Raw genomic sequence first — 20,614 nt, 5'->3', positions numbered from 1 at the left:
AAAAATAAAAGACCCAGAAGAGCAAAAACAATGCTAAACAGGAAGTGTGAATCAGGCGGTATAGCAATACCAGACTTCAAACTATACTACAGAGCAATAGTAACAAAAACAGCATGGTACTGGTACCAAAACAGGTGGGTGGACCAATGGTACAGAATAGAGGACACAGAAACCAATCCACAAAACTACAACTACCTTATATTTGATAAAGGGGCTAAAAGCATGCAATGGAGGAAGGATAGCATCTTCAACAAATGGTGCTGGGAAAAGTGGAAATCCATATGCAACAAAATGAAACTGAATCCCTTTCTCTCGCCATGCACAAAAGTTAATTCAAAATGGATCAAGGAGCTTGATATCAAATCAGAGACATGCCGTCTGATAGAAGAAAAAGTTGGCTACGATCTACATACTGTGGGGTCGGGCTCCAAATTCCTCAATAGGACACCCATAGCACAAAAGTTAATAACTAGAATCAACAAATGGGACTTACTCAAACTAAAAAGTTTTTTCTCAGCAAAAGAAACAATAAGAGAAGTAAATAGGGAGCCTACATCATGGGAACAAATCTTTACTCCTCACACTTCAGATAGAGCCCTAATATCCAGAGTATACAAAGAACTCAAAAAATTAGACAATAAGATAACAAATAACCCAATCAACAAATGGGCCAAGGACCTGAACAGACACTTCTCAGAGGAGGACATACAATCAATCAACAAGTACATGAAAAAATGCTCACCATCTCTAGCAGTCAGAGAAATGCAAATCAAAACCACCCTAAGATACCATCTCACTCCAGTAACATTGGCAGCCATTATGAAGTCAAACAACAACAAGTGCTGGCGAGGATGTGGGGAAAAGGGTACACTAGTACATTGCTGGTGGCACTGCAAATTGGTGCAGCCAATTTGGAAAGCAATATGGAGATTTCTTGGAAAGCTGGGAATGGAACCACCATTTGACCCAGCTATTCCCCTTCTCGGTCTATTCCCTAAAGTCCTAAAAAGAGCATGCTACAGGGACACTGCTACATCGATGTTCATAGCAGCACAATTCACAATAGCAAGACTGTGGAACCAACCTAGATGCCCTTCAATAGACGAATGGATAAAAAAAAAAAATGTGGCATTTATACACAATGGAGTATTACTCTGCATTAAAAAATGACAAAATCATAGAATTTGCAGGGAAATGGATGGCATTAGAGCAGATTATGCTAAGTGAAGCTAGCCAATCCCTAAAAAACAAATGCCAAATGTCTTCTTTCATATAAGGAGAGTAACTAAGAACAGAGTAGGGACAAAGAGCATGAGAAGAAGATTAACATTAAACTGGGATGAGAGGTGGGAGGGAAAGGGAGAGAGAAGGGAAATTGCATGGAAATGGAAGGAGACCCTCAGGGTTATACAAAATTTCATACAAGAGGAAGTGAGGGGAAAGGGGAAAATAATACAAGGGGGAGAAATGAATGACAGTAGAGGGGGTAGAGAGAGAAGAGGGGAGGGGAGGGGGGATAGTAGAGGATAGGAAAGGCAGCAGAATACAACAGACACTAGTATGGCAATATGTAAATCCATGGATGTGTAACTGATGTGATTCTGCAATTTGTATATGGGGTAAAAATGGGAGTTCATAACCCACTTGAATCAAAGTGTGAAATATGATATATCAAGAACTATGTAATGTTTTGAACAACCAACAATAAAAAAATTTAAAAAAAAGAAATAATGCTGTTATACACAAATGAGAACATTAAGTCATATTAAGCTTTCCTAAACAATTATGATGGTGGAATAGAGTAAATTATCACTTCAAAGTCTTCATTTCTCAAACATTCTTATAATAAAAAGTTTAAATCAACACTTTTTATTTTAAAATCTTATGGAAAATGGCTATTATAGGTGTCTATTTTTCATTTTTATCAATGACTATTTACTAGAAAATAATTTCCTATTATTAAAAGTTAAAGTTAATTCTCAATGCATATAGACTATATATAAAGACCCAATAGTATCATTTTTTTAAAATTTTTTTTAGTTGTTGATGGACCTTTATTTTATTTATTTATATTTGATGCTAAGAATCTAACCCCGTGCCTCACACATGCTAGAAAAGCACTCTACCACTGAGCCACAACTCCAGCCCAAGACCTAATATTATATGTAATGATACACTCTTCTTCCTTGGTGTTATTAAAGTTTTAAATGTTTCTATAGCCATGCTACTATCTAAATATGGAACCATTGTTTAGACCTAAAGTTTGATGATATTAAAATGTTAAATGTCAAAAGATGAAGTAGATATACTTCTTTCTACCGTTCTTACTTAGTACAGCAAAAAATTTTAACCACTAAGTGTACAAGAAACATAAAAGTTTTCTGAAACTTGAGAGAACACTGGCTGTGGATAATAGGACTCCAGAAAGGACATAATGGTGTTTTTCTTGACTTCCTTTTGTCAGCTATATCCTAGATTGGGACCTAGAGAAGCCAGCAACCCACACGTGTCATCAGGTACAAAAATAAAATAAATAAAAATTCTAAGAAAAACTGCTTTCTCTAACAGGTCAGGGAAAGAGCCTTGCAAAACAAAACTTTCAGATAATAACCTTCCAAGAAGAAAAATGGCACATCAGAACACACAATTTCATAGCAGCAATACTGAATTAAACTAACAGTTCTGTGGTAGCATATTGAGGAGGAAGTTTGTGGGGAAATTTGGATACTAGCTCCAAATGAAAAAATAAAACTATTGGTTTCTAGAATAGAAAGAAAATTAATAAAATCCATAGATAGAAGTCGTGCCTGGTGCATGGTGGCTCAGTGGGTGAGAGGAAGCTCTCCTCCAAAACAAAAGACATTCTTCCATCAAGTTTAAGATAAATAGGTGCCACTGTCCAACAGTTTTACAATCTGAAAGTTCAGATTTGACAAGCAGAGTCAGTGAGGGAGAGTCCTGGCACTTTCCAATGGAAATACTGAGAATGGGGTATTGGTGATGGCATAAAGACTCTCTGGACTTCCTGAGTGGGAAACTAGAAATCCATGCAGTTTGCCTTTATTTTATATTTTGCTCTCTAGTTTTTGTTATTTTTGTTATTTTTTTGTCTTATTCTTAAAATAGTTGCTCTTTGAATACCTGAGATCAAACAGGCACTTAGACTTTACTTTCACTGGACTGGTGAGTGCTCATGCCATGAGTCATTTGGGCATAGGGTTGAGACTACATCACAGATTCAAGGGAAGGTCTGGGAAGTCGTGGGAGTTTCAGTGCTAGTCTGGCAGTCTGCAGAGTGGAGAAGAGTAAAGGGCACTTTCATTTAAAATTGTCAGTCTGATCTCTGGGATAAGAAGCATGATTGATGGATGGAAATGAGATAAATCAGCATCAGATGACCCTGCAACAGCCTATCACAGAAACTGTGCAACCTCCTCCATGCCCAGAAGGGTCTAAAAAACAGACTGATGCTTCTCTCACACTTCCCCACAACAAATAGACTGAGGCTCTCAGAACAAGGGGTGTGACACAGTTCAGAGCAGTCCAAGGTGGAGAAGGTGAAGAAGCTGACAACAGCCTTGACAGACTTACACTACCACTAGGGTCACAATGACAAAGACATTCTGAGACTGAAGTCAGCTGTGACTCAGATAATGTACCCCCAACAGATGCTATCAGGAAACAAAGGGAAGGAACTCAGTATAAAGACTCTCTAAATAAGTATGGCTGATTTGGGTTAAGGCTGAAAACAAACAGCATGACAACTATGTCACCCAACCTTCCTCAGAAACAAATAAACCTTTCTAAAATCAAAACCCAAAGAGAAATGTCTTCATTTAAAAAACCTCAGCAAGAAAAAAAATTGAATTAATTTACTAGTTCTAAACCATGGGATGAGATGAAATACAAGAGGCATTAGAACACCAAAGAGACAACATCAGAAAATAACCTTTCCATGACACATTATAATTAAAATATAAAATATGAAGAATAAGAACAGAATTTAAAAGCCAAGAGAGAAAAATATCAGGTTACATTTAGAGGTATACCAATCAGAATAATATCCAATTTCTCAATAGAAACCATAAAATCTGGGAGGTCTTAAAATGATTCATTGTCAAGCTCTAAAAGAAAATTACTGCCAACCAAAACTGCTATATCCAGCAAAGCTATCCTTCAGAATCAAATAAGAAATAAAATGCTTCCAAGATAAGCAGAAAATACTAAAAGAAAGCCTATATATAGAAATTAAGAATGAACTTCAGATCTTGGGAAAGGATGAATCTTATTAGAAGAGTAGTTAAACAAATGTGAATTAAGATGGAATTAAACATTAGGAATAAACTAAAATGGCAGAAAACAATAAAATCTCTCTATAATAAAACCGAATGTAAAAGGTCTCAACTCTCCAATTAAAATACATACACCAGAAGAGTGTATTAAAAATAAGGCCCAAAAGCCCGCCCACCCCGAACCACCATGGCCAGGAGTTCCGGGGGAGATCTGCCCCTGGAGTCCTAGGGGAGAGCCACCTCATACCCATGCAGAGAACTACCCCACTCTGGGGTTCCTTATTCACCAAAGCATGGCTCCACAGCTCAATATCAGGGTACATATAGGTTTGAGGCTGCCACGGCCACAAAACTGGGATAGCACCACTTCTATCAAGGGACAACAATAAGGACCTGGTAAGATGTTACCAAGGTCCCTGTGGGCCTGGATGCACCAGAGGTTTCTCTACTAAGGGAGCTAACAGTTATTCTGTTGCTGAGGTAACAGGGAGTCTTGCATGGGGTTGTCTATCTCATGTTTCTCCTACTAATAGCCAACTTCTTATTATTACCCTCTCACTAGTCATATAATCTAATATCTACATATTCTCACATCCTACCTCATAAAAATCTCAGCCAATCCCCAACCCCCCTTCCACCATCAAAACTGTAAACCATTACGCAAACCTATTGACTATATGGCAGAAGATAACCAAACTCATCATTTCTGATTATAGTGACAAAACTGTAAATGTAAAAATAGAAGTTAACTGATATATGGCTGCACATTGGGTACCCAATTGAGTGCTGTAATACTGATCTCTCCCTTAAAAGTGAGGTATTGGTAACCTGTAGGGATACTATAAGACAACAGGGCAGAAGCTGTAATACCTCAGATCTACACTGCAAGAGAGGAAGACACATACACATGATGAAAAAACAAGGGAGGAAAGTGCCCCGGTATGGATTCCTTGCAAATCTGGGAATGGAACTACAATTTGACCCAGCTTGCCCACTCCTCAGACTACACCCAAAGGACTTAAAAACAGCATACTACAGGGACACAGCCACATAAATGTTTATAGCAGCACAATTCACAATAGCCAAACTGTGAAGCCAACCTAAATACCCTTCAGTGGATGAAAGGATAAAAAAAAAAAGGTGGCATATATATACACGATGGAATTTTATTCAGCAATAAAAGAGAATAAAATTTTATGGCATTTGCAGGTAAATGGATGGCATTGGATTAGATAACTCTAAATGAAGTTAACCAATCCCCAAAAAACAAATGCCAAATGTTTTCTCTGATATAAGGAGGCTGACTCATAACAGGGTAGGGAGGGGGAGCATGGGAGGAATAGATGAATTCTAGATAAGGAAGAGGGTGGGAGGGAAAGGGAGTGGGCAGGGGATTAGCAAGGATGATGGAATGTGATATACATCATTATCCAAAGTACATGAAGACACGAATTGGGTGTCAGCATATTTCATATACAAACAGAGATATGAAAAATTGTGGTATATATGTGTAATAAGAATTGTAATGCATTCCACTGCCATTTATTTATTTATTTAAAAATCAATTTTAAAAAATCCTGAAAGTTAACATCCCTAGAAATGTTGAAATTCTAAAAGTCAAAGTCCCCAAAATTCTTATAGGGGAGAAAAGGCCATATAAGAGAGGTAGAAAACAGGATTCTGGGGAAGGAATTGGTCAAATTTTCCTTAAAACTTCTGTTTAAAAATGCATTATTTGTCTTTTTTGGCATTCCTTTCAGCTGACAAAATTCAGGAGCTTTTAATAAATTAAAGCCACACTTGAGGAAACTAGTAAAGTTAACTGATTGGTTGGAACAGAATTATGTACTCAGTAGGACAAGAAGACACTTACAGAATGGTGTTGCTGTTCCATCACCAGTATTGGTTTCATGAAATTTGTGGTCTGTGTGAAGACATGTGGAATAGATTTCTATCAACATAGAAGCATCCCACAGAAGATGGGGAAGCATTGTAGGGAATGCTTATGTTGATTTTATTGAGCCAGAGAACTTCAAAAAGAACAGTATCATGTAAAACAATACATATGAATGAAATCTCAATGAGAGCTGTAAATGAAAAGAAAAACAGCCAATCATCATTATGCAGACTTCAAAATATACTTACTGTCTGTGAGTATTGGTCAACAATTATGGACTACCTCTGCGCAATTGCTCATAATCTAACTCTGTGATATCCTTTTGCATGTATTGAATTCTCTTTTTAATATTTTTTCTTATTTGTTGGTTTTCTTTTTTCTTCTTATTTTTTTATTAGTTGCTCAAGACAATTCAAATCTTGTCATATCATACATTTGATTCAAATAGGGTATGAATTTTCATTTTGCCACGTGTACAGATTGCAGGATCACATTGGTTATACATCCATGTGTATACATACAGCAATCCTAGTGTCAGTTGCATTCTGCTGCCCTCCCTATCCCCCCTCCCCTCCCCTCCCCTCCCCCATCACTATTCTCTACCCATTCTACTGTGACACTTATCTCTCTCTCTTTTTTCCCCTTCCCTTCCCCCTCACACCATCATATATGTATTTTGTGAACCCATGAGGGTCTCCTTCCGTCTTCCATGTAATTCCCCTTCTTCCTCCCTTTCCCTCCCTCCTCTCTTCCTTGTTTCGTGGTAATGTTCTTCTCATGCTCTTCTTTCCTACTCTGTTTTGAGTCACCTCCCTTATATCAGAGAAGACATTCGGCATTTGTTTTTTAGGGATTGGCTAACTTCGCTTAGCATAATTTGCTCTAGTGCCATCCATTTCCCTGCAAATGCCATGATTTTGTTATTTTTTAATGCTGAGTAGTATTCCATTGTGTATAAATGCCACATTTTTTAATCCATTCATCTGTTGAGGGGCTTCTGGGTTGGTTCCACAGTCTAGCTATTGTGAATATTCTTTTACTTTGTTTACACTATTTTAAATTGTCAACATTATTGTTTACTGTTCTATGCCTTATTTGCTATACTATTTTATCTTTGTATCATACCCAAATTTCCTCAATAAGTAAAGAGATATCCTTTTGTATATTTACATTTGTGAAAAATAAAATTTCTCTAGATCTTGACTCTTTGGATAACTGCTTAGGCAGTGGTGACACTGTAGTTTTTGACCCATCTTGTCAAAAGACTTATGTTATCAGTTATGGCATTTCAGATAGCAAAAGTTATAAAGCTAGGTGTACCCAGTTATCAACTACCGTGATATACATTTAAACATTTCATTTTTTACCTATTTATTAATTGTCTGCCCATAACTTTTATCCATATGGTTGTCATTTGTATTTACATATATAGGCAAAACATGTTTGATATCATTGCCTACTTTATTGTTAGAATAAAGAACTGTTCCTTTATATTTTCATATGCTCCTCAAATAAATTTTTGTTTAAAAGGTCAATAAATGTCCTTTTAAAAATCTTTTAAGGATGGGGAGGGGGAAATTTTTAATATTTTTTCAGAAATTTGATCTTTCAAGATTTCAAAATTTAGGATATGGAATTCAGGATATATCTTTTGGGATTATGATCCAAACTCAATATAATATATTTAGAACAATTACTAAAAACTCTACAAAAAATATAGTCAAAAACACAATAGATAAATCAAAATACAAACCTGTAATTAATCCATCGAAAAACAGAATAAAGAAAATAGAGAATTAAAAACCAAAAATTAGAAAATAAGAAAATAAAATGAAACATTTAAGCCCTAACACATCAATAATTATAGAACAGAAACTATACAATTCCTAGAAAAAAACATAGGGTCAACACTCCAAGTCTCCCGCAACAACTTTCTCAATAGGATCCCTAAAGCTCAGAAAAAAATGCCAAGAGTTAATAAGTAGAAAGAAGTCAAATTTAAAAGTTTCTGCACAGCAAAGGAAACAATTAAGAATGTGAAGTAAGAACCTACAGAATGGGTGAAAATCTTTGCTAACTATTCTTCAGAGGATTAATATCTAGAATATATGAAGAACTCAAAAACCACTAAAAAAAAACCCCAATTAATGAATGGCCAAATGAATTAAACAGACATTTCCCAAAAGAAGAAATACAAATGGCCAACAAATAAGTGAAAAAAATGCTCAACATCATTAGCAATTAGGGAAATGCTCATCAAAACTACACTGAGATTCCATATCATATCAGTCAGAATGGCAACCATCAATACAAACAATAGTAAATGCTAGAGAGGATTTGGAGAAAGAGGAACACTTTTACATTGTTGGAAGAATTGTAAATTACCACAAACACTGTGGAAATCATTTTGGAGGTTCCTTGAAAGACTAGGCATGGAGCCACTATTTGACCCAGCTATACCACTCCTCAGTATTTATCCTAAAGAATTAAAGTCATTATTTATAGCAATACATGCATACCCTTGTTTACAGTAGCACGATTCACTATAGCCAAACTATGGAACCAACCTAGATGTCCATCAATAGATGAATGACTAAAGAAAATGTGGTATATATACATAAGGGAGTTCTATTCAGCTATAATAAAAATAAAATTAAGTCATTTCAGGAAAATGGATGGAACTTAAGAACATTATGTTAAGTAAAATAAGCCAATATCAGAATGTTGAGGATGATATGTTTTCTCTCATATGTGGAAGCTAAAGAGAAAAAAAGAAAAGAAAGGTGGAGTGGGAGAATCTCATGAAAATTAAAGGGAAATCAGTAGAACAGGGGAAAGTGACAGGACAGGGAGGAGATGAAAGGGAAAATGGAAATACTGTAAAATCATACTGACCAAATTATATTGTCATATTGTATGCATGTATGAATATGTAACAACAAATCCTACCATTAGGTACAAGTATAATGCACCAATCAAAAATATGGAAAAATATAATAAATACAGAAGTAAAAAACAGAAAAATTAGAAAACAAGAAAATAAAATCACACTTAACCAATCAACATTTACATTAAATGTAAATTGAAGACACAGATAAGACAGAAATTGGAAGATAATTACTATTAAAAGAAACAATACCTTGTATGGATTTCAAGGACATTATATACCTTAATAGAATATCTATGAACATAACTGTCACATTACTTCAATCACCTGTTCCAGTGAAGAACAACCTCAGCATCAGTAGCAGTAGCAAGAGGAAGAACTCAAAAAGCCTCCTAAGTGAAGAACATCAACAAGGCAGCAGGAAAAAAAGTAGGAAAAATCAGTGAGCTCACCTGATACCCTCTTGGATTTTCCATATAGTAACTAGGATCGAGTCAACACTTATCAAGTAAATGGGGTACTGAGAACACTGTGATGAGATAATACATCACACTTTATCAGTACTAATGTTTTACCTTCTTTCATCAAAGTTTTTACCAAGAAAGAAAAATGAAAGAAAAAACATCTCAGATAAGCATGCCCACCCTAGACTCTGGAAGAATTTTGTTCAAAAAATGCAAAAAAGAAGGCACAATTTCAGGAGGTGCAACTTACACACTATTACTATCTATAGACCAACATACATATTGTGAATAATAAATTAAGAATATTAATGAAAAAGTAAACTTAAATACCTTGCAGTTTAAGTCCAACACAGTAATACACCAAGGGTTTTTACTGTGACCTCATATAATTAGACCTCTGATAAACATGCAATGATAGGAATGCAACGTAATTCAAACAAGAATAATTTGTGATAGGTGATGCATTATAGTAGCCCTGTTAGTGAGCTTTCATCACTGTGACTAAAATATCTGACAAGAACAACTTAGAGGAAGCAAAGTTTATTTTGGCTCCCAGTTTCAAGGTTCAATCTATGGTTGCCACTCCATTGCTTCCCACCCAAGATGAGGCAGAACAAAGCATGGCAAAAGGGCACTGTGGAGAAGCACTGCTCTGCTCATGGTGGAAAGGAAGCAGAGAAGAAAGAGGAAAAGGCCATAGGGCACACCTCCAGTGACCCACCTTTTCCAGCCATGCCTCCTCCACCAGCCAGGTTAACACCCAGGTGGTCCATTCAAAGTAAGATGGACCAGTTAGGTTACAACTCTCATATCTAATCACTTCAACTCGGAATATTCCTGCATTAACTTCTGGGGGAATTTTAGGGAGAGGTCTCATTTCCAACCACAAGTCCTGCAAAACAATCAAAAGGGAACAGTTGAAATTCATGAACCTAAAGGTAGATGCACTTTCCATGGCATATTTGAGAAGGGAAAAAGACAATGGATTTCCAGCATATATTACAAAGTACAAAGCCAGTTGCAGAAATTTAAGAATATTTTCCCAATGCAATGCACAAATGTGACAAATTGGAGTAATGTTGTGGGAATTCAAAAATAAATGGATGACTCTTTGGGGGAAGAAAAAATCAGAACATTTGAAAAATTTTTCCCTGTCTTATGAAAATTTGAACTCTTATCAATTTTATCTTAGTGAGAAATAAAGGCAATAAACAAGTAAGCAAGGAGGATAAATATAATGATTGATTTATCTGAATAAAGGTATACCGAGGTAACAACAACACAAGTGTATTCATATAAAACACAGCTTGCTGTTTGTCTCCGATAAGGAGTGATAAAAGAAAAACTTAGCTTCTTAATCTTTTGCTTCGAACTTCTCTGTCAACTACAATGACTTTCACACTAAGAAGAATGAACAAGCTTTGGTAGAATGAATTTAAGTCCATGTTTGATAAGATGATAAATAAACCTGCACTTTGATTCTTTCATTTAAATCTCCAAAATGCATTATATATGGAATGAAATATGTTAGACATTAGATAAAAATGTTGTCATCAGAATAGACTGGTGAGGGGTTAAATGTAATATGAAGAAATCTGATAGCAATAAATAAAAACAATTCACTGTGGCCAAAAAATAAAAATAAATGTAACTGTACAAGTTCAGGATAGGGAAGACATGCTGCTTTTTCATACCCTATCTTATCCCCAAGCAAAGTCATTATAAAATTTAAATGATGACAGGCTAAGAGCAAAGATGAAAATAGTAACTGCTATGTTGGATGATGGTGATAGGATGATGTAGACTTTGCTAAAAAGCCAAAATCTGGTCAGCAATGAGGCAGAGATGAATTTGGCCAGATATCTGTGTTTACTTTAAAAAGATCTATCAAACTGCAGTATGGAAACACAAGAACCAGAATCTCTAATCAATAACCAAAATACATGAAAATGAAACACAGGTCCCTCATCAGGCATGTAAACAATCTATGTGAATACTTGTGGACAGCTTTTCTGTTCACTAGGTGTCTTTTTTAAAACACTGACAACTTTATCTCTGTACTTAAAATTTAGTATGACATCAGGTAACTTAGCATGACAATATGAAAATTAGATGACTTGATATATAGAAAACCTGGTTTCAGTTAATTGTAGGATGCACATACCAAAATAATAATGATAATGTGATTTCTTAGTATGAATTAAGAGAAATATAGTAGAAAAAACTAGAGTATATCATTGTATTTCACTTCCTGGTACTAGTGCAAATATCTATGAAGGTTAGCACTTAGAGAATAATTTGAGAATATACAACAGTAGTTTTCACAGGGCACTGAGCCTAATCAACAATTAAATTTCATATTTATTTGCAAGTAGAGAAACCCCAGTTAAAACATGATAGTTGAATAGTCGAGAAGATGGCTGCTGCGCACGGGGGTTGCTGAAATGCTGAGCGTGGTGCTCAGAGCAGCGGCTTTAATCGAGATTTCGCACAGCATGTAAGAACCCCTTTCACCGTTAATCTGTAGTGGACCACTTTGCCAAGCAGCAAGAAGAACAAAGAGATCGAAAAAGAGACGCTTGGCTCCCGGACGCTTTGCCGCCCAAAGCCGCGGGCGCTTTGCTCCCATCTGCTTCCTCTTTCGCTTCGCTCCGGGCAGAAAAGGTGAATGTGTAATCAGCAGTTGATTGTAAGTACCCTAGGCAAAGAAAGCTCAGTGCGCCCTGCCTTTTTTTTTTTTTTTTTTTGAATATTTTTTATACAGGGAGAGTTTGTGGATTGGGATTGTTGGCTGGGCTGCAGTTTCTGTGCCGAAAATCCACTCCGCGGGAGCCGCCATTTGCTTTCTGCCGGCTGTCTTGATGGCTATGGCTACATTGTCCGGCAGCCGCACCTAGAGGTTGGAGCTGGGCTGCGTGCCGAGCCCTGTCCTCCTAAGGCTGGACCGCAGCCTTGAGTGCCTGGGTCGCCTGTTTGCCGCTGCACCCTCAGGCAGAGCCTGCTCTGGGGTCGTTCTGCATGCCCCTGCGAGGGGACCCGTGCTTCAGAGGAGGGAGCCGGAGAGCTGCGGCGGCAGCCGCTTGGGCCCTGGGGGCTGGGCACCGGTTCTTTGGTGCAGCTACAGTCGCGGACGGATGAGCGCGGCGCCCCTGAGCGTGGCCCCGGGGAAGAGGCGACGGCGGCAGGGTTTAATTTCTAGAAATCTGGACTGGAAACAGAAGCAGCAGTTTGTATAATCCCAAGAACTTGCTTATGCCAGGAAGCTGTAAGGGCAACATGAATATCATTGAGGAGATCTAACATGGCAGCGGGCGGGGAGAGATCAAGCCTCTGACCTCTTCAACTGCGCAGGCATAGGGAGCTGTAAACTGTATAAATGCTGTTTGCCCGGGATCACTAGGCAATGCTGAGCTGACGTGGATCTGGGGTGTACAGTCTGGGCCCCTCAGAACACACACACCGAGCCCGGATCGGCTGCATCCAAGCTCCGGTTCGCCTGCTTCTCATGACTCAGCACTAACAATCCCGCTGAAATAACTGGTTGGCCCTTAGGAACTTTCAGAGGTAAAAACCAACCGAGCCTTCATAGGCAGTGGCCACAGGATTGAAATGGGGATTGGGAGAGACAGTCAGGACCCACCCGTTGCACTGGTCACCCGGCAAAGGGAACGAACGGTCACCATTTACATGTGATACCACCTTGGCAGAGAACTGACGTCACTGGCAGAGGAGATAACTGCACTGAAACCAGCGCAACAGGGCTCCCAGGAGCAGCAGACATGGCGTGTAGCCAGTATTGTGGTGAGCGTCACAGGTGAGCACGGCCTGGCTTGAGGAAACACAAGAGAAGGCCCTAGGTACTCAGGATTGGAGACCCGCCCAGTCTGTGAGGAAGAGCTGCTACACAGTGATTGGTTCCCACTTAGTGAGAGGAGAAGCTTGACCCAGTGGGCACAGCTCCACCTACTGGAAGAGAAATTAATCGAACTCTATAACTGCATTTATTATTATTATTATTATTATTATTATTATTATTATCATTTTTTTCTTTTTCTTTTTTTCTTTCATTTTCAATTTTTTATTGTTGTTGTTCTTTAACTTTTTTTAATGTTTCTATTTTTTTTATTATTATTATAATTTTTTTAATTTTAATTTTCATTATTTTTATCATTATTATTTTTGTAAAAAAATTTTTTTTCTTTTCTTTCTTTCTTTATTTTCTAACTTTTGTGTGTGTGTTTTGTTTTTGTTTCTTTTGTCTTTTCATTTCATTTCAATTTTCTTATTCCCCCTTCCTTGAATTCTACCTACCTACTCTCATTCTCTTTAGTGACTTCTTCCCTTCCCTTCTAATATCTTTCCTCCCAAGCATCAAATAAATTTATAAGACTAAACAGTAACTCAGCAGTCAAGCAGAACAAGAAGTAACATGAGCAGCATAAAAAAGCAAGGAAGAAAAGGGGTACAAACAATGAAGGACAGCCTAAATATTCAGGAGGACCTAGAGTCAGCAAAAAAAATGGTCATATAAAGAACTCAAGGAATACCTTAGACAGATGGAATGGAACCTTAAAGAGGATACGAGACAGCAAATCCAAACAGTGAAAGAACACTTTGAAAATCAATTACATAAACAGATAAAAGAAGAAGTTAAGCATCTTTATCAGGAGATAGAGATTATAAAAAAAAATCAAACAATAATTCTAGAAATGAAGGAAACGATAAACCAAATTAAAAACTCAATTGAGAGTATCACTAACAGAGTGGAGCAAGTAGAAGCCAGAACGTCAGATAATGAAGACAAAATATATCATCTTGAAAAGAGCCTAGCCAACTCAGAAAGGCTGGTTAAAAATCACGAGAGAAACATCCAAGAGATATGGGATAACGTAAAAAAACCAAATCTATGAGTCATCAGGATAGAAGAAGGTACAGAGATTCAAACCAAGGGAATGAGTAGCCTGCTGAATGAAATAATTACAGAAACCTTTCCAGAAATAAAAAAGGGAACGGATATACAAATTGTAGATGCATACAGGACACCGAGCACACAAAATCACAGTAGACCAACGCCAAGACACATTGTTATGAAGATATCCAATATACAGAACAAAGAGAAAATATTAAAAGCTACAAGAGAAAGGAGGCAGATTACATTCAGGGGTAAACCAATAAGGTTAACAACGGATTTTTTATCACAGACGCTGAAAGTGAGAAGATCCTGGAACAACGTATTTCAAACACTGAAAGACAATGGATGCCAACCAAGAATTCTGTATCTAGCAAAATTAAGCTTCAGGTACGACAACGAAATAAAAATCTTTCATGATAAACAAAAGCTAAAAGAATTTGCAGTCAGAAAACCAGCATTGCAAAGCATCTTGAGCAAAACACTACATGAGGAAGAAATGAAAAACAATAACCAAAACCATCAGTGGGAAGTGCCCCTATAAAAACAGAGGGCGGGGGGAAAGCTAACCATGGAGAAACAAACTAAATTAAATTAAAAAATAAAAAGATAAATAATCAAACATGGCTGGAAATACAAACCATATATCAATAGTAACTCTAAATGTTAATGGCTTAAACTCTCCAATAAAGCGACATAGGCTGGTAACATGGATTAAAAATACAAATCCAACAATATGATGCCTCCAGGAGACACATCTGATTGGAAAAGACATACACAGGCTGAAGGTGAAAGGTTGGGAAAAAATATACCACGCACACGGTCCTCGTAAGCAAGCAGGGGTGGCCATCCTCATATCGAATAAAATCGACTTCAAGACTAAGTTAATCAAAAGGGATAAGGAAGGACATTATATACTGTTAAAAGGAACCATTCACCAACAAGACATAACAATTATCAATATTTATGCACCAAATAATGGTGCTGCGACGATCATAAAACAAACTCTCCTCAAGTTCAAGAATCAAATAGACCACAACACAATAATTATGGGTGACTTCACCTCTCTCACCATTTGACAGATCCTCCAAACAAAAGTTGAATAAAGAAACTATAGAACTCAATATCACAATCAACAACCTAGACTTAACTGGCATATATATTATATATCAACCATCATCAAGTGGATATACTTTTTTCTCAGCAGCACATGGATCCTTGTCAAAAATAGACCATATATTATGCCATAGGGCAACCCTCAGTAAATATACAGGGGTGGAGATAATCCCATGCATTTTATCTGATCATAATGGAATGAAACTGGAAATCAATGATAAAAGAAGGAAGGAAAAATCCTACATCACATGGAAAATGAACAATATGTTACTGAATGATCAATGGGTTACAGAAGACATAAAGGAGGAAATCAAAAAATTCTTAGAGATAAACGAAAATACAGACACAACATATCGGAATCTATGGGACACAATGAAAGCAGTTTTAAGAGGGAAATTCATCGCCTGGAGGTCTTTCCTCAAACAAAGGAAAAACCAACAAATAAATGAGCTCACATTTCATCTCAAAGCCCTAGAAAAGGAAGAGCAAAACAACAGCAAATGTAGCAGAAGGCAAGAAATAATTAAAATCAGAGCGGAAATCAACGAAATTGAAACAAAAGAAACTATTGAAAAAATTAACAAAACTAAATGTTGGTTCTTCGAAAAAATAAATAAGATCGACAGACCCTTAGGCATGCTAACGAAGAGAAGAAGAGAGAGAACTCAAATTACTAACATATGGGATGAAAAAGGAAATATCACAACAGATGCTACAGAAATACAGAAGACAATTAGAAATTATTTTGAAAACCTATATTCCAATAAAATAGAAGATAGTGAAGACATCAATAAATTCCTTAAGTCATATGATTTGCCCAGACTGAGTCAGGAGAATACTCACAACTTAAACAGACCAATATCAATAGATGAAATAGAAGAAGCAATCAAAAGACTTCCAACCAAGAAAAGCCCAGGACTGGATGGGTATACAGCAGAGTTTTACAAAACCTTTAAGGAAGAATTAATACCAATACTTTTCAAGCTATTTCAGGAAATAGAAAAAGAGGGAGCTCTGCCAAATTCATTCTATGAGGCCAACATCACCTTGATTCCGAAACCAGACAAAGACACCTCAAAGAAAGACAACTACAGACCAATATCTCTGATGAACCTAGATGCAAAAATCCTCAATAAAATTCTGGCGAATTGGATACAAAGGCACATCAAAAAAAATGTGCACCATGATCAAGTAGGATTCATCCCTGGGATGCAAGGATGGTTCAATATACGGAAATCAATAAATGTTATTCACCACATCAATAGACTTAAAGATAAGAACCATATGATCATCTCAATAGACGCAGAAAAAGCATTCAACAAAGTACAGCATCCCTTTATGTTCAAAACATTAGAAAAACTAGGAATAACAGGAACTTACCTCAACATAGTAAAAGCTATCTATGCTAAGCCTCAGGCTAGCATCATTCTCAATGGAGAAAAACTGAAGGCATTCCCCCTAAAATCTGGAACAAGACAGGGATGCCCTCTATCACCACTTCTATTCAATATAGTTCTCAAAACACTGGCCAGAGCAATTAGACAGACGAAAGAAATTAAAGGCATAAAAATAGGAAAGGAAGAACTTAAATTATCACTATTTGCAGATGAAATGATTCTATACCTAGAAGACCCAAAAGGGTCTACAAAAAAACTACTAGAACTAATAAATGAATTCAGAAAAGTGGCAGGATATAAAATCAACATGCATAAATCAAAGGCATTTCTCTATATCAGCGACAAAACTTCTGAAACGGAAATGAGGAAAAACACTCCATTCACAATATCCTCAAAAAAAATAAAATACTTGGGAATCAACCTAACAAAAGAGGTGAAGGACTTATACAATGAAAACTACAAAACCCTAAAAAGAGAAGTAGAAGAAGATCTTAGAAGATGGAAAAATATACCCTGTTCATGGATAAGCAGAACTAACATCATCAAAATGGCGATATTACCAAAAGTTCTCTATAGGTTTAATGCAATGCCAATCAAAATCCCAATGGCATTTCTTGTAGAAATAGAGAAAGCAATCATGAAATTCATATGGAAAAATAAAAGACCAAGAATAGCAAAAGCAATTCTAAGCAGGAAGTGTGAATCAGGTGGTATAGCGATACTGGATTTAAAACTATATTACAGAGCAATAGTAAAAAAAAACAGCATGGTACTGGTACCAAAACAGGTGGGTGGACCAATGGCACAGAATAGAGGACACAGAGACTAATCCACAAAGCTGCAGCTATCTTATATTTGATAAAGGAGCTAAAAGCATGCAATGGAGGAAGGATAGCATCTTCAACAAATGGTGTTGGGAAAACTGGAAATCCATATGCAACAAAATGAAACTGAATCCCCTCCTCTCGCCATGCACAAAAGTTAACTCAAAGTGGATCAAGGAGCTAGATATCAAATCAGAGACTCTATGTCTGGTAGAAGAAAAAGTTGGCTCCGATCTACATATTGTGGGGTCGGGCTCCAAATTCCTTAATAGGACACCCATAGCACAAAAGTTAATAACAAGAATCAACAAATGGGACCTACTTAAACTGAAAAGTTTTTTCTCAGCAAGAGAAACAATAAGAGAGGTAAATAGGGAGCCTACATCATGGGAACAAATTTTTACTCCTCACACTTCAGATAGAGCCCTAATATCCAGAGTATACAAAGAACTCAAAAAATTAAACAATAAGAAAACAAATAACCCAATCAACAAATGGGCCAAGGTCCTGAACAGACTTCTCAGAGGAGGACATACAATCAATCAACAAGTACATGAAAAAATGCTCACCATCTCTAGCAGTCAGAGAAATGCAAATCAAAACCACCCTAAGATACCATCTCACTCCAGTAAGATTGGCAGCCATTATGAAGTCAAACAACAACAAGTGCTGGAGAGGATGTGGGGAAAAGGGTACTCTTGTACATTGCTGGTGGGACTGCAAACTGGTGCAGCCAATTTGGAAAGCAGTATGGAGATTCCTGGGAAATCTGGGAATGGAACCACCATTTGACCCAGCTATTGCCCTTCTCAGACAATTCCCTGAAGACCTTAAAAGAGCGTACTACAGGGATACTGCTACATCGATGTTCATAGCAGCACAATTCACAATCGCTAGACTGTGGAACTAACCCAGATGCCCTTCAATAGATGAATGGATAAAAAAAAAATGTGGCATTTATACACAACAGAGTATTATACAGCACTAAAAAATGACAAAATCATGGAATTTGCAGGGAAATGGATGGCACTTGAGCAGATTATGCTTAGTGAAGCTAGCCAATCCCTACAAAACAAATACCAAATGTCTTCTTTGATATAATGAGAGCAACTAAGAACAAAGCAGGGAGGAAGAGCAGGAAGAAAAGATTAACATTAAACAGATACATGAGGTGGGAGGGAAAGGGAGAGAAAAGGGAAATTGCATGGTAATGGAGGGAGATCCTCATTGTTATACAAAATTACATATAAGAGGTTGTGAGGGGAATGGGAAAATAAACAAGGAGAGAAATGAATTACAGTAGATGGGGTAAAGAGAGAAGATGGGAGGGGAGGGGAGGGGAGATAGTAGAGGATAGGAAAGGTTGCAGAATACAACAGTTACTAATAGGGCATTATGTAAAAATGTAGATGTGTAACCGACATGATTCTGCAATCTGTATTTGGGGTAAAATTGGGAGTTCAAAACCCACCTGAATCAAATGTATGAAATATGATATGTCAAGAGCTTTGTAATGTTTTGAACAACCAATAAAAAAAGAAAAAGAAAAAAAAAATTAATAGTCACTGTGAAAGTAGTTTCCAAAGTCTATTCTTAAGTAGATTTAGTAAAAAGTGGTTACAATATACTGAAGGAAAGACATAAAGCTGTAGCTACTGAATAACCCATGTGGGACAATGTTTGTATAGGAATGTTTGTGTAGGAATACATTTTACTGAAGATGCATGTGTGTGTAGAAAAACAACTAAGAATAAATATTTCTAAATTAAAAAAAAAACATGATAGTTGTATTCAAATACTTGAAATATTATCATAAGAAAGGAGGTTTTGATTTGTTTTATTCATGTAATCTCAAGGAATGTATCTAATACTAGTGATTTATTTAAAACATTTTCATTAAATAAACACATTGAAATTTTTTCATGAACTAAATAAACTGGATCAAAATTCAGTAAATTAAAAGCATAGGTTTTAATAAAAAATCTTATAGGGAGAAACTCAAATACCAAATAAGATACTAAATTGATAAATAGGACAATATTCATCCTAAGGTTTCAAAATTTTTGTCATTAAATGTCAAAGGACTGAGTTGAGTTTTTTGCTTCAAGTCTTTGATTTAGCAGTTGAGGAAGTATAGAATGGGAAACTATAAGAAAAGAAAGCATATGAGGGCAAAAATAATTCCAAAAGAACTCAGTTCTGTTCTTTCTGTTGAAAAGGTTAAGAATGTAAGAATTAAGTTCTGTTTTCCTGGAACCTGAAACTCATGTAGAAGTTGAAAACAACTCCCGGAAATGCCCACTGATCATCTGGTTGCTCTACGAAAACAACCCTTCCCAGAAACCATGCAATGATTGGTTATGCTGTATGTGAAGTCCCTGCCCTCTCCAAGGAAAGTATATAAGCTCTGCTTAAGCTGTTCCCAGGGCTCTCTCTCTCTGCTCTATTCAAGTGAGCTCTGAGCCCCAGCATGCTGGACCCCCAATAAACCCTTTGCTGTTGCATGAGACAGTCTCTTGGTGGTCTCTTCCTCCGACGCTCGCCGGACCTTTACATCTGGAGGTTCCACTGAGATCCGGCAGCGGCGGACGAAAGACCCCAACAGGCTCCTCTCGGGGTAAATAAGGCGCCTCTTTCCAGTTTCAGGTTTCAGGTTAGGGCTTGGCAAAGTGGCTGTCAGTGAAGAGCGTGAGCTCTCTCCGTCGGTGGCTGACAGATGTGTCACAGAGCCACAGGCCACGTCCCTGGGGGACGCCCCAGAGGACTCGGGAAATCAAGGAACAATAGTCTCCTCGACTCGGTGATATTTTGTTTCGGATTTGGTATTG

This window comes from Marmota flaviventris, chromosome 12 (assembly GCF_047511675.1).
Source record: "Marmota flaviventris isolate mMarFla1 chromosome 12, mMarFla1.hap1, whole genome shotgun sequence".
In the NCBI taxonomy this organism is placed as follows: Eukaryota; Metazoa; Chordata; class Mammalia; order Rodentia; family Sciuridae; genus Marmota; species Marmota flaviventris.
This window is presented reverse-complemented; position numbering follows the sequence as displayed.